Source organism: Chrysemys picta, chromosome 2 (assembly GCF_011386835.1).
Source record: "Chrysemys picta bellii isolate R12L10 chromosome 2, ASM1138683v2, whole genome shotgun sequence".
Taxonomy (NCBI): Eukaryota; Metazoa; Chordata; order Testudines; family Emydidae; genus Chrysemys; species Chrysemys picta.
The window spans coordinates 93,377,446-93,392,108 of NC_088792.1; the positions used below are offsets into that span (position 1 = coordinate 93,377,446).

At 38.4% G+C, this 14,663-nt stretch overlaps 1 protein-coding gene and 1 long non-coding RNA gene across 5 annotated transcripts in view; one reads left to right on the forward strand and one right to left on the reverse strand.

The window, feature by feature from the left end:
• The window catches only part of LOC135981959 (uncharacterized), a 59,156-nt gene extending 46,443 nt beyond the window's left edge, over positions 1 to 12,713 (reverse strand). The window contains exon 1 of the long non-coding RNA XR_010599181.1: positions 12,659 to 12,713. This is a non-coding gene — a long non-coding RNA (uncharacterized LOC135981959). The remainder of the gene's footprint in view (positions 1 to 12,658) is intronic.
• SEPTIN7 (septin 7) overlaps positions 1 to 14,663 on the forward strand; it is a 130,273-nt gene that overhangs the window by 56,743 nt on the left and 58,867 nt on the right. The window lies entirely within an intron of this gene.

Here is a 14,663-nt window from a genome sequence, read left to right on the forward strand (position 1 = left end):
CTAAGACTTCGGTCTCACCCCACTGGCTAACCGCAAGTCTCACAAGCAATCTCCTTAGACACTCCAGTTACCCAGTATTACCACCAGTGCCACACGTTATGGGGACAAATGGTTATAAAAACCAATACCCCAGTAAAAGAAAACGGTTCTCTCGATCCCAAAGGACCAAGCCCCAGACCCAGGTCAATGTACAAGTCAGACCTTACCCACAAATCACGCTACTGCCAATCCTTTGGAATCTAAAATCTAAAGGTTTATTCATAAAAGGAAAAAGATAGAGATGAGAGTTAGAATTGGTTAAATGGAATCAATTACATACAGTAATGGCAAAGTTCTTGGTTCAGGCTTGCAGCAGCGATGGAATAAACTGCAGGTTCAAATCAAGTCTCTGGAATACATCCCCCGCTGGGATGGGTCCTCAGTCCTTTGTTCAGAGCTTCAGTTTGTAGCAAAGTCCCTCCAGAGGTAAGAAGCAGGATTGAAGACAAGATGGAGATCAGGCATCAGCCTTATATAGTCTTTTCCAGGTGTAAGATCACCTCTTTGTTCTTACTGTGGAAAATTACAGCAAAAATGGAGTCTGGAGTCACATGGGCCAGTCCCTGCATACTTTGCTGAGGTACAAGGCGTATCTGCCTTCTCTCAATGGGTCCATTGTATAGCTGATGGTCCTTAATGGGCCATCAAGCAGGCTAGGCAGAGCTAATCTCAGCTTGTCTGGGATGTCACCCAGAAGCATAGCATAAGTTTGCCATACAGACAGTATAGAGCCAATATTCATAACTTCGACTACAAAACTGATACATACATATAGACAGCATAATCATAACCAGTAAACCATAACCTTGTCCTAGACACCCCATTTGACCCCCTTTATACAAGATTTGGGTGCCACTACAGGACCTTGGTTGCAACAATGATCTATATGGTCCCAGTTTATGTCAATAACGTCACAAGGGGTAGGCAACCTATGGCAAGCGAGCTGATTTTCACAGCTCACACTGCCCGGGTCCTGACCACCGGTCCGGGGGCTCTGCATTTTAATTTAATTTTAAATGAAGCTTCTTAAACATTTTAAAAACCTTATTTACTTTACATACAACAATAGTATAGTTATATTTTAGACTTGTAGAAAGAGACCTTCTAAAAACGATAAAATGTATTACTGGCATGTGAAATCAGAGTGAATAAATGAATAAGTGAAGACTCGGCACACCACTTCTGAAAGGTTGCCGACCCCTGCACTAGTGTCTCAGGCGAGTGCAGAATCATTTCCTTTCCTTCTACCCCTTCCTCGGTCTCTTTCCAAGTTATCCTCTACTGTTAATCTTGTTCTTTTGGAAGGGAATCTACAGAACAAGTTTAGTGAATGTGAAGTTCCTCTTTAGTATTGTGCATAAAATTTCATTTATCTTTTTAGAACTTTGTTTTCCCCTGAATGATTAAATACTTTAACTCACAGATCTCATTATACTTAAAAACTAGGATATTATAATACATATCCTTAGCTATAGAACTTCAGTTCTGTGAAGGTACCTTAACAAATATGCAGTGAGAAATTAAGACAGCAACCTCTATTTTTTGTGTGTAAAATACCTTTTATTTTCAGAAGAATAAGGCTGTCTGTTGATTTGATAGCGGTAGACAGCCAGAATTTTTGCAGCTATACTATAAAATTGTTTCTAGAAAGGAGATTTTAAAAAAAAAAAATCTGCAGAGCTCTCAACTCAGTAAACTGAAATTACTGTAGAGATCCTCTAATTGGCATGTGATTGGAAAAGTTTGAGCTCTTAGCACTCCCCCAGTCATGAGCTTGAGACCTCCCAATATCACAGAAAAGGAAAGTTATGAAATCATTACTCCAACAAAAAGGTGGAAATACTGCACTCAGTGATGCCAACTCTAAATTTAAGTTGGCACACTAGAATTGATGTTTTCATTCTTTTTTTCCTCTCCTGCAATTTTTAAAGTTTCTAGAATATTTTGGGAATAATGCTAGCCTTCTTTCATGCGCAGTATTTATTTATGGCATACCTGCTATATAAAATTAATTTCCCAGTAAACTCACATATTACACTGAATACTTCACTAGTTCTACCTATAATAAAATAAGGTCTGATGTATACTGAAAACTTATATTAGCATAACTACGTCTTTCAGGATGTGAAAAATCCATAAGCCTGAGACACACAGCTATGCTGACCTAACTCCCAGTGTAGATCATACTAGGTACTGCATCTCTGAGATGGATTAAGTACAGCAATAGGAGAACCTCTCCCATCTCTGTAGTGAGTGTTTACACTGAAAAACTGCAGCAGCACAGCTGGAGAGTTTTAAGTGCAGACTTACCATACGTTTTTACTTTTTTTTTTAATACACCCGTTTACCTTTCTTAAACTGAAACTTCAGGCATATTCCTTCTAATTCAGTTGTTTTGTTTGATGGACCTTTAACAGTGGCAATACTTATGATTTCTGCAGCAATGGAAGGGGGGTTTCCATCAATAATAGTAATCCATCTCTCAAACAGTGATCGCTAGGTTGACAGAAAAATTCTTGTTAACATAGCCGCATCTGCCCTGGGAGTTCAGTCAGCTTAACTATTGTGCTCGGGGGAGAGGAGATGAATTTGTCAACTTAACTTTCAGGTGCATGTACATCTCACGCTGTTTCATACCTAATAAGAGGTATAGGGAGAGCTCTTGTTTCTCTTGTTTCTGGCTACACCTCTGATATTGCTGTCTTAATAAATATTATCAGATTGTATTTCATGTTGGCATTGCCACTTAAACTCCCAGGAGCTAGCTGTCTAGTTCATATTGAAGGATACTTGGAAATTTGTCATGTACTTGTAAACATTGTCTAGTAACTTTCTTAAATATTTTCACTAAATGGTGTAAGGCAACACGTATGTTAATGTATATATTAAAAGCTTTGTTCCTAATGTATACAATTGCTCATTTCTTAAATTTGGTTATGATTCTTAATTTGTCTTTGGAAAGTGAGGATCTGCTAATGTTAAAGGCAGAAACATAAACATGGGAGTGGAAAATAAAATATCTAAAAGGCAAAGCAACTTTTTATTTGTAGTTAGCTCCTAAGTATTCTCTCCTTGTCTGGGTATCCTGCCTTGGGGAGGATGGATGTCTTCGTCTCTCATAAAACAAATCTGTTAAGTCTTGTGCAGGAGAAGTTTTTGTAAATAGAAGTTGTTTCCCTTGTGACTTCTATTCAGTTGTCTATATCCTGCTGGTCTTTTGAAAATAGGCAAAATCCTGCATGGTGGATGTTCTGCCTTTAAAAACATATTCTTCTTTAGAACTTTTAGATTAATGGTTTTCTCCCTTCTGTGGATTACACCTTTGGTTATTGAGTCTATGATCTTGAAGGCTTAAGTGCAAGTCCTTGTCCCACCCTAACCTTGGTCACAGATTTACTATATAAGTAGATTCTGCCATCCAATTGGTAATTTTGTCAAACATGTTTTCTGAGACTCAAATCATCCAAAGGAGGATTTCATAAGGAATAAGTACAAAATTCAGTTATGCAGAGCCATAATATTCTGATACATTTATAATTCCTCCATGGCATATCTGAGCACAATAATTCTAAAGACTTTTCTCATACTTGCCATCTGAATAAAAGATGGTCAAACTCTTTCAGTTCATATCAAATTATCATATTAGATGGGGAAGACTTATTAAGTTATCCATCCTCTGAAAGAGCAGAACATAATGTTGTCGCCCTCCTCCTCCTTCTCAACTCAATCCAAGCTAAGAACCACTGGAAAGAATACCGTGTATGTTGCTACAGTAATCGGGCAGTTTCTAAACCCATACGTTCCTAGCAGTTAGTTTAAATTTGTGTATTCTCTTATTGTATTCAGTGATCCACATAACCATACAAAAATTTGACCCAGGCCTCTTATGTCAAGCCAAGTTTTGTTTACATATAAAAACCTTGTGAGCATATGCTTTGACTTCTCCTGGGTAAGTCAGAAACTCTACTGCTTTGCTGGCTAAATTTGATAGTTTGAATATTAATAGAAATGAAGTACAAGGTACACTACATCACAAAGGAATGGAATTTTACTTACAATGACTAGGTTGTTACAATAAGCTATTTAAAATAATTTTTTTCCATTTTCTACACTTAGCTTAAAACTGCCTGTGTGAGTACTGTATGTTTGTATTTATAGAATGTAGCTGTGACTTGTCTAACTGATTCAGCTAGAGAAACTGTCCCTAACAATTTTGGTTCACCTTTCAGAATAGAATTCCCAGCACATCTTTTTCTCAGAGCTTATCAGGAGGTAAAACAATGTCATAAAATGTCTGCTTTTCAGTATTTTATAAATTCCAGCTGTGCTTACAGTGAATAGTATGTGGAATACAATCAGTTTCTTATGGCGCAAATATTTTTCTTGATGCTTTTGTTTGAGAATTAAGAATGTTATCAGTTTAACGCTTATGTATTTTTCAATTTAAGTAGAACTTTTTAACTGATATGATCTGATCCCTGTGGTGGGAGTCCAAGGTTTCAAAGCCTGCCTTCTTCATTGATGTACAGCAACATAATTTTTAGTGGAGAGGAGAGTCTGCTGACTGCCCTTGCCTTGGCTCTGGCTAGTGAGAGCAGCTTCAGGCAGTCTGAAGGAAAAGTACTGGCTTGGAAGCCCTACGCTGCTGCTGAAACAAAGATGCTGCAGCAGATCAAAGAGAGCAGAAATACAAAGACAAGCAATAGGAGACAGGTACAAGGGAATAGGAGCCCCAAACAGTTAATGTGGGCTGAGGAAAAGATGGACAGAGCAAACTTTGGGGAGTTGATGGGTGAGGGTTGTACAGAAATCCACTCTCGCTTGGTCAAAAAGGGGCATTAAAGTTTTCTAATGAGATGAGTTTGTTCATGATTTTTGCCTCTTTGTGATCTATTGGAGACTTAAAGGTCTCCCTATTAACATTAAAAATTCAGGTCCTTTCTACTCTATCTACCTTGAAAGACTCTTCAGATGATTGGAGAACTGTAGGAATATTGCATCAGTGATCATGCAAGTAGACCCCATTAGGGATGAAAAATTATTTTGTTAGCTCTTTAAAATGTGGGCTTTTCTAGTTAATACCCATTGAACACGAGTAACTGAAACAGGATAAAAGATGTCTCTCAAGATTCAACTCTCCCTCCTGCCCCCTTTCCATTAGGAACTGAGAGCTCAATCTTCCACTTTGTCACGTGTAGTTATTATAAAACTGTTAAAAGCCTTTTTATACCTGTTTGTACTTACCATGGAGCCCATGTTAGCATCCTGCTAGCAAGAACAATATTCTAAACAAGCCAAGGTTCTAGTTCAAGTGTAGATGGACCTTAGAGATAGTTGTCAACTTTTTTCTTAAATGGGAAATTGTAGTGTAAGAGCAAAGTTTTGCAGTTTCTGTCTTGTTTTGCATATAGGAAGTAGTCTGTAGCTTGTCGCAAGACCATGATTGTCAATGTTAAACTCCTTGAAAAGTTAAAAAGAATGTGAGTTCTGGTAAACAGACTTCATAATCTTCCATTTGTAGAGTGACTCTAATTCTTAAAATCCCAAAGTGCCTTACCGATGTAATTAACTGCACGCAGTCATTTAGCTATCTGTGGAGTAAAATACCATTTCAATAGTAATGTGCAGCACTACACAGGAAAACAAGATGGTTAGCTACAATAATCTTTTGAAACCAAAGGTGGAATTTTTAACAGGCAGCAGCTCTTTTGGCTCTTAATAAATTGGTAATGTGATTATAGTTTTCGTATGGAAACTCTTGCTGCACAATAGTATTTAGGCATGTAGTGTATATAGGTCTTTTGTTCGCTTTTTCCTTATGCGAAACCAGTAGTACTTCTGCTTTTTTTCCTTTATTGTTGGTTGTGGGTTTTTAATCTTCCCTATTTGTTCCTGTTCATGACATGAAAGATGGCCATTGCAGCACAGTGAGTTCTACTGGGAAATATGGAAAATCCATAATCGAATCTGCAACTGTTCCATGTGTTCACTCATTACAGGCCAGTATGGGAACAGAACCCAATGGTATGCAAGACAAATAAATTGGTCCCCACAAGAATAAGCAGTGTATGTGAAAGTCATAGTTTTTTAAATCTAACCAGTACAAAATAGATTAGTGACTTGAAGAAAAAGCCAAACGGTGTCCTCGTTTTTACTTGTACAAATTCATTTACTTCAGTATGGTAGCATTTGTATGACTGAGGGCAAATTTGGCATGATGTTACCCTACTTTGGTAAAGCTTCTTGCAGCAGCAAAATAGACACCTTCTCTGTAACTAACATTGCTTTGATTTTTTTGTGGTTAGCTTTTGGATGTTTTTTCTTAAACAAAAACTCCAGTGTCTCTCTCCCCATGTATTTTCTGGAAATGCAGTCAGCTCTGTATTTTGACTGGGACTATAGAAGGAATGTCCTACAGGAGCTGAACTTCAGCGCTAATGGTAATGGAAAGATTGGGTTTAAAGGGACACTGAATTTAAATCTTAAATTGACTACTCTTCACAATTTCTGATAGCTCACTCTTTTAAATAGTGAGCATTTAGCAAGACTGGTCAATAAGCATGTTAATTACATACTGCTATTTAGGAAAGCTTTTATACATAGAGGCAGGCAATGGTAGTGATAGGGTGTTACACTCTAAAATAAAGGCTGGGGAGGAGATTGTAGCAGTCAGGTGACTCTGAAGGCAAGAGGGAAGAGCTCCTCTTTCTCTTCCAGTAGTTAAAAGAATTGGGAGTGTAGGTGTGGCTAGGTATGTCTCAAATGTATCACACCTAATAGTCAGCTGTTTGAAACACAGCACTCCCAAGCAAGATATTAATGTAGCACTGTGGTAGAAACTGCAACTCTCCCTAGCAGATTAATGTTTGATGAGAAGCCTATCCCCAATATGAGTGTTGCCCCGTGACCTTGTTAGTGGAAGACCCCTCTTCTACTTAATCTGTCTCTGGCTAATAGGTGTCATTCAGCAGGATTTTAAAAAATGACAAATTTATTTTTTTATATCTGTAAGTCATTCTTACTTAATTACCTGAACCACATATGAAGCAATTTAGATGCAACTTGTTTAGTTTCAAATAGAGGAACCATTTTCTTTTCTTTCTGCCCAGTAGAAATATTTTCTAAAGTAACAGAGAAAATCAAGCTTAGAATGTAATTAAAGTCAATACTATAGGTGCTTATAAAACTCTCAATTCAGAGTCGCATGTAAAAGGTAGCTTACATTGACTTAAAATGTACGTTTAAAGGAGGCCACATAGCATTAGGATTCAGATTTAAGGCGAGTATATTTTTGGAAGGGTTATTCTAGAGACGTCAAAAGGCTTATTGATGTATTTTATAATGTCAATTTAATGTAGCTGAGAGGAAAACATTTTGCTGAAATCTAAATCTTGCCTAAAACCTTTTTCCACAGTATTCCAATTGATTTTTTTATGGGACCATTTAACTTTAGCATAATTGTATACCAAGATAAGTAGTGCTGCTCTGTGTGTGTAACAACCAACTTAGAGCACTGTCAATTGTCCGTTCCTGTTTTCCCTGTTGCATGTCTTAGACCAGGCCTATACTAAAGTTAGGTCGATACAGCTTCGTTGCTGAGGGGGGTGAAAAATCCATACCCCTAAGCAATGTAGTTAAGTCAACCTAACCCTTGGAGTAGACAGTGCTAGGACTCCACACTTCTTTTTTTTGAAGGGATGAGTTTTCATGTCTAAGTCTGTGGAGTGTCTAGCACAACAAGGCCCAATCGTGATTTGGGCCCTCTAGGCAAGAATGAGAGAAGACCGGGAGCATGCTGAGAAGTTAAAGGAGTGTAAGGACTGATTGGCCAGAGAATGGCATATGCAGGAAAGGATGTTCGATGTAATGCAGAAACAGTAGTGCTTATGTCTTAACACCCCAACCTAACTCTGCCCTGCAACCTCTTGAGACCATAGGATACTGGGAACCCCCTTTCTCTCCCCTAACTGCAAGGGACAGACCATTCCCATGCCATTTCACCCCCAAGACAAGAACAGCTGCAATCCCATCTGCATGTTTTTGTGCCCCTCATTTTCACAAGCTTGTTCATTCTATACTTTGGGTATTTCTTCACCATCTTAGTTTTTAAGTTTGCACTAGCTTGTCAAATATGTTATTTACACCTGCACATGGTTGAAAAATGTCATTGTTACAGCTCTAACACATTCCTAAAAAAAAAAAAACCTCACCAACCATGTGCATTATGTTGTATTTATTTAAATTCATTTCATTTGTTACATTCTATTCATTTTCCTTTCCTGTGTCTTGCTCTTAGTACAAGCAAAATGCTTTCCTAACTCTGGTTTCCTGGCCCATGGTTCCTCTATTAAATGTCCTTATTTCTGGTTGTCAATACATGAGCCATACATATCAGCAGAATCAATCCTGTATCTTTATCAGTTTTTCACAAATAACCTCAAGAACATAGTATTCATGGAGCAGTGTATTGCTTCAGATTTTCACAGAAGTCAGGCAGCAGTAGTGTTTAGTGGATAATATGGACCTTCATCTGTGACTTACAATTTCATTTAATTTACAAATTGTAAATTCAAATACAGCTATCTTGAATCTTTCTGCATTCTTTAGGAATGACTGTACAGGAAAGACTGTGTAAAGCTGTTGTAAATTCTAGTGGTTTTTTTTTTTAAATATTTTTACATCCCTGTAACCAGGAAACCTAGGAAGGGTGCCCTAGAATTGAGGAAGACTTCATGACCACATCTCTTCTCACTTTTGTTCTGTCTAATTCACTCTGTGCAGACAATTAGTGTCTGCATTCAGTACTACCATTCGCACAGGGAAAAGGAAGTTTGAACTCTGCTGCTTACTCTTTTTAGGTTTCTAATTCCTTCAGCTCAGGTAGCAGTTGTCCCAAATAAGATGAGCTCTGAAGCCTCTGGGAAGGGCCCGTCCTTCTGTATTTTAGCCTTTTTTGTCTTGATTTCCTCTTTCCATTTGGCCCATTCCCTTCTCTTTTCCAGCTCCCATAAAAAAGCTTTTAGTGAATTTATCCTTGCAGCATTACTGCTGGTGAAAAGCTAAGAGTAGGATCGTAGGGACAATGCTTACTATGGGATTTTTCTATATAGATAATCACTACCCTAGCGTTCTGCATTATCCCATATCCAGTTTAAAACCTAAGATGCTTCATAGGTAAGTTTTGGGTTTCTTTTAGTTTTTTCATGCTTACAGGTTAGCATTGACACCTTTTTTGTGCACTAGACAAATAGTGTACATGTGCCTTTGAAACATGGCACTTGAGCAAGAGTAGAGTAAAGGAAAGAGAAATCACCTAAGACTTCAGTTTCCCTTCTTCTTTGGAAGACTGAAGCTTCTGTATGCAAAAGCCTTGTCTGGCTCGCCTCAGCTGTTACATAAAATACTCTATTCCAGCATAAGATTACATCTGCAAAACTTCAGACAGATTGGTTAGTTTGGCAAAGGTATATGTCAAAATAGGTCTGTGGAGGTCCTGTTTCAGTCTTTAATATGGAGAGAGCAATATCTGTTTTTAAAACGCTGTTCTAATGGCTGCTAAAGAGATTTTGCTAACCAACCTTCACCGCTTCATGGATTCTCTGAATTATTTAAATGGTATTTATGGTTACAGTGACTTCCAAGTGTCTAACAGGAGCCTGGCTTTGAATTTGAAGTTAAGTTTTGTGCTCTTGAATAGGTTGATAGAACTGTTCAGTGTGCACTGAATGTCAGAACCTTCATGTTGGCAATGTGACTGCCCAGAGGCAAAAGCAAAGTTCATCTGCCATAGGCTTCCCTGCTGTTGTGTTGTACCAGAAAGTTGTTCATGGCTCCAGCCAATGTGATTTCTCTGAAACTGTTAATTTAAGAACAAAGATCACTAAATGGAGGTTTAGATTGTTCTTGCTTTTTTTATGTATTTTTATAGAATGTTAATCTAAAATGCTGCAAGACTTTTTACAAGGCCATGTGTTCTGTATGGAACTATAGACCTATATTTATGGGAGAAACTCTAAAATGTAAAAAGAACAGGAGTACTTGTGGCACCTTAGAGACTAACGAATTTATTAGAGCATAAGCTTTCGTGGACTACAGCCCACTTGTATGCATCCGAAGAAGTGGGCTGTAGTCCACGAAAGCTTATGCTCTAATAAATGTTAGTCTCTAAGGTGCCACAAGTACTCCTGTTCTTTTTGCGGATACAGACTAACACGGGCTGCTACTCTGAAACATCTCTAAAATGTGGCACTGCGTGATCCTTTGTCGTTTGTAGCCACATTATTTAAGTCCAAATTATCTTACTCAAATATACCAATACAGTGACATTAACATGTGTATTCATGTATCTTTTAAAATGTATTTGTGAACAGGAATGAATCTCGGTGGAGAGGTTCCAGAATAAATCTTGGAATGGAAAGAGTCTTGCAGTCTTACCCTGACGTCCCCTATAGTGGCTTGGTTTACTTACCATAGCATCATTTACCACCTGTGTGAAGTGGCTTGTTCTATCCTATCTTTCAGTACCTTTTCAGTCTCTTCTGCTTCTCATCTACTTTGGAACCTACACCAAAAAATTAATATAGCATCTCCTACTGAACTTTTACCTATGCATGCACTTCATTCCTGTGCAAAACTATCTGATGTGTGCTGCAGCTGCGTCAGAGCCATTATTCAGGACATCAGGCATTTCCATACAGCTGCAGGCACTGTGTGCATACATGTACAGTGAGTTGTGTAAGGATGAAAAGACATGAAATACATTATTTTTTATACTGTCTGACAGTCTGATATAATTTTTTCCTGTGGCTTATAAGTACCAGTTTTATATTGATGGAGAATCTCTCATGTAAAAACATTGTCTAATGGAAAAATCATCCAAAAAACCCCCCCTGAGAAAGTATAGTGACACCTGCCAAAAACAGAATACATACATCTGATTTTAAATAAGCGTTAGTGGAAAGCATATTTGGTGGATTTATTTTATATTTTTTATATTTTATATATTTTATATTGCTTTGTAATAGCACCAAATACACACCATACCGAAACTATTAAATGCACTAAGCAAAATTATCTGCTTTACAAGATTGAGAAAAGAGATTTATGAAAGTGAGCTGCTCCTACCATCCCTATAATTTTAAAGCATTTTATGGGAGGAAAAATCTAACTAAAATTCAGATAGGTCTAAATACAGTTCTCTGCTCAAAATGTAGTGGTGTACTATGATAAAATTGCACATATTGTGGAAAATGAGTATAACTTTGCTCTGTAGCATTCATAATCAACTTTTATCTCCAGTGGGTTAGCATTACAAAATGTTGGCCACTGTGAAATAAAAGCTAATAAGTTAAATGTTAAATACTGCAATGAGCAGGAGGAATTTAAATGTTTGTGAACCTGTATTTCATATCATTCTAGATTGGATAGTGTGGTTCAAATTAGTTACTGTTTTTAGTGGGACTAATTTATACCTTTTTAAAAAAACAATAAATCCTAATTTTGATTATAGAAGCTTAGATGCCAATGCTTGCAAAAACAAAACAAAACACCCTTTTCATGGGGATGAGTAGCTCCTAGCCAATCTTCTAGTACTATTTGGAACTGGAAAAGTACTTTTAATGTCGTTCATATATTAGAACATATTAGCTGAGGAATACCGAGCAATGGTAGGTAAATAGTATAATGGCTAACAAGGGTTAGGCAGGAGACTCTTGCCTACATGCTCGGGGTCTTACTGATCGCCATATTTGGGGTCGGGAAGGAATTTTCCTCCAGGGTAGATTGGCTGAGGCCCTGGAGGTTTTTCGCCTTCCTCCGCAGCATGGGGCAGGGATCGCTAGCAGGAGGGTTCTCTGCCAATTGAAGTCACTAAAACACAGGATTTGGGGACTTCATCAGCAGAGTCAAGGGAAGGGTAGGGACGGTTTTGTGGCCTGCAGCATGCAGGGGGTCAGACCAGATGATCATAATGGTCCCTTCTGACCTTAAAGTCTATGAGTCTGAGAATTTTAAGACCAGATTCTCAACTGTGCAGCAGGTAATGTCATACAAAATCAGTGTAGCATATAGTCAATGAATTAAACTGATTACCTGATAGATCTCAAAACATAACTGTTAGTGGAGAATCATTTAAATTAATTTCTAGTGGGATTTGCAGGATTCAGTTCTTTGACCCAACACTATTTAATACTATTGATCTGGTTAAAAAAAATTATATTTGATAATAGTTTGCAGAAGACACATTGGAGTGGGGTTAATGATACATCACTTAGTGATCTGGTTCACTTTATAAGGTGGATGCAATCAAATGTGTTTTAATATGGTCAAATGCAAGGTCACGTATCTGAGCATAAAGAATGTAGGCCATGCTTACAGGACAGGGAAACTATAGAAAGAAGTGACTCATATGAAGAGTTTAGGAGTGATGGGGAATAGCCAACTAAACATATGTTCCCTGAAGATATAGTAGGAGAGATCTGTAATATAGCAGACTAAGGCAAAACAAAAATTCAAAGGTTGGAAGTTGAAGCTGACATTCAAATATGAATTTATATACACACACAACATAGTCATTGGAACTACTTACCAGTGGATGTGATGTAGTTTCACTTTTTACTACATTTTCATGTTCTTGGATCCTTTGTTTTTGATTAAAAAAAAAAAAAAACAACAAACCAACTTTGCTTCCCTTTCATGGATGGACTTCCCAAGGAGCAGTATTGAAGAAGGCAGGAGGTGTTGAGTGGTGAGCAGGAGAATATACATTATGGGGTGGGCTAGTTGGTAGCTTGCAGACTAAACATGCTTCTAACTCATGTATTGATTCTCTTTAATTGCTGGGGAAGCAGGGTGGTCTGCTGTACTTTTTCTCATCCCAGAGAGGGACTGGTGATGTAATCAGAATCTGCAAATGAAAAGGGTGGTACAAGGGAGTAAGCAGTCAGAAATACAGTTGTCAGTGATTCCAAGCCTGTGACAAAGTTGTCAGATGTTAATGGTCTTATTTTGTCATGTATTCTTGTAATCCCTTCCTGATCCATTCTGCTTTGTGGCCAGGGCTAGCTAACTCTCATTCATGCTTTTCCCTGGCTCCTCTCTCTACCCAAGTCTACCATCTAGTGAAGAACAAAGGTATATAGAAAAACTGGGTGGTGCACAAATTATGTTAATCTACTTATTTTTCTAGCAGCTTCAACTCAAGAAACCTTTTCCTCAGCCCCGCTACAGTAATGGAAAGACCAGACCTGCAGGGGCCTAAAGGTTTAGTAACTGAGGAGCGGAAGTTCAGAGAACGTTACCTTCTATAGGATGAGCTTGTGGTATCCCATCAGATCCCTTAAAACTTCAGAATCTTATTTCCACATGTTCCGTCTCGAGGTTGACCTGGCAAGCCAAGGCAAATAGTTTAGCAAAGATTTCTGTGTTTTACGTTCCCATTTAAAAAAAGCTGAGGCATTTAGAACAGCAGTACATTTTGACTAACCTTAAAAAAAATATATCATTGACTCTGAAGGGAGCCCAGAATATAACATACCAACATCTTTCTGCAACCCATGCAATTGCTGATATTTGTTAAAGAACAAAGTGTTTTGAGATTCTTCCAGTGACCTAAAGGTGTAACATTCATAGTTATATACTCGTTCATTAGCCCGTTCGTTTATAAGCCGACCCCCCCCCCCCAAATGTATAGGTAATAATAGCAAAAACTGTATGACCCTTTCATAAGCCAACCCTATATTTCAGGGGTTGGAAAACGTTGGCTCCTGGCCCATCAGGGTGAGCCGCTGGCAGGGCGGGGCGTTTTGTTTACCTGGAGCGTCTGCAGGCATGGAGCCCCTCAGCTCAGGGATGTGCTGGCTGCCACTTCCTGCTGCCCCCATTGGCCTGGAGCGGCAAACCGCGGCCAGTGGGAGCCACGATCAGCCGAACCTGCAGACGTGGCAGGTAAACAAACCGGCCTGATCCTCCAGGATGCTTACCCTGGCGGGCCGCGGGCCAAAGATTGCCAATCCCTGTATTAGATATTCAATTCAATGATTCCATAGTTTTAAAATCATCACATTGTGGTATAGATCCATTTATAAGCCAACCCTCTCTCTTTGATGTGTCACTTTTTTATCAAAAATATTCAGCTTATGAATGCGTATATACGGTAGTTGCCACATTAGAAAATGAGGCTGCATTCTTGTGTAGAGAGAAGCCAAAAGGCACAACAGAACTCCTCAACTTTCCTTGTATACACAAGGTTGTATCTTACACAATGAGCAACATTATGACTTCAGCTCAAATTTTGATCACAGCTTCAGATTTGGTGATCAGAGCCCACCTGTTTGTTGCAAAATGAGTAAGGAAGAATTTGAGCAACTTATCCTTGTACTAAAAACCTTGTAAGCGGAAGGGTACAAGTATGTGTCTATTCGAAAATAGATATTTGCAAGCACAGTAATTACCAGAACAGTGCTGTATGCACAACAACTTGACCACCCCCCCCAAAAAAACCCATCTCATCACTATCTTCAATGCTTTAGCCTATCATTAAGACTTGCTTTGCCTGCGAGACTTCAACTGTTATGGATAGTTTACAAACTTCATTGCAGTGTTAGCTCTAAGTAGAACATGAGTGT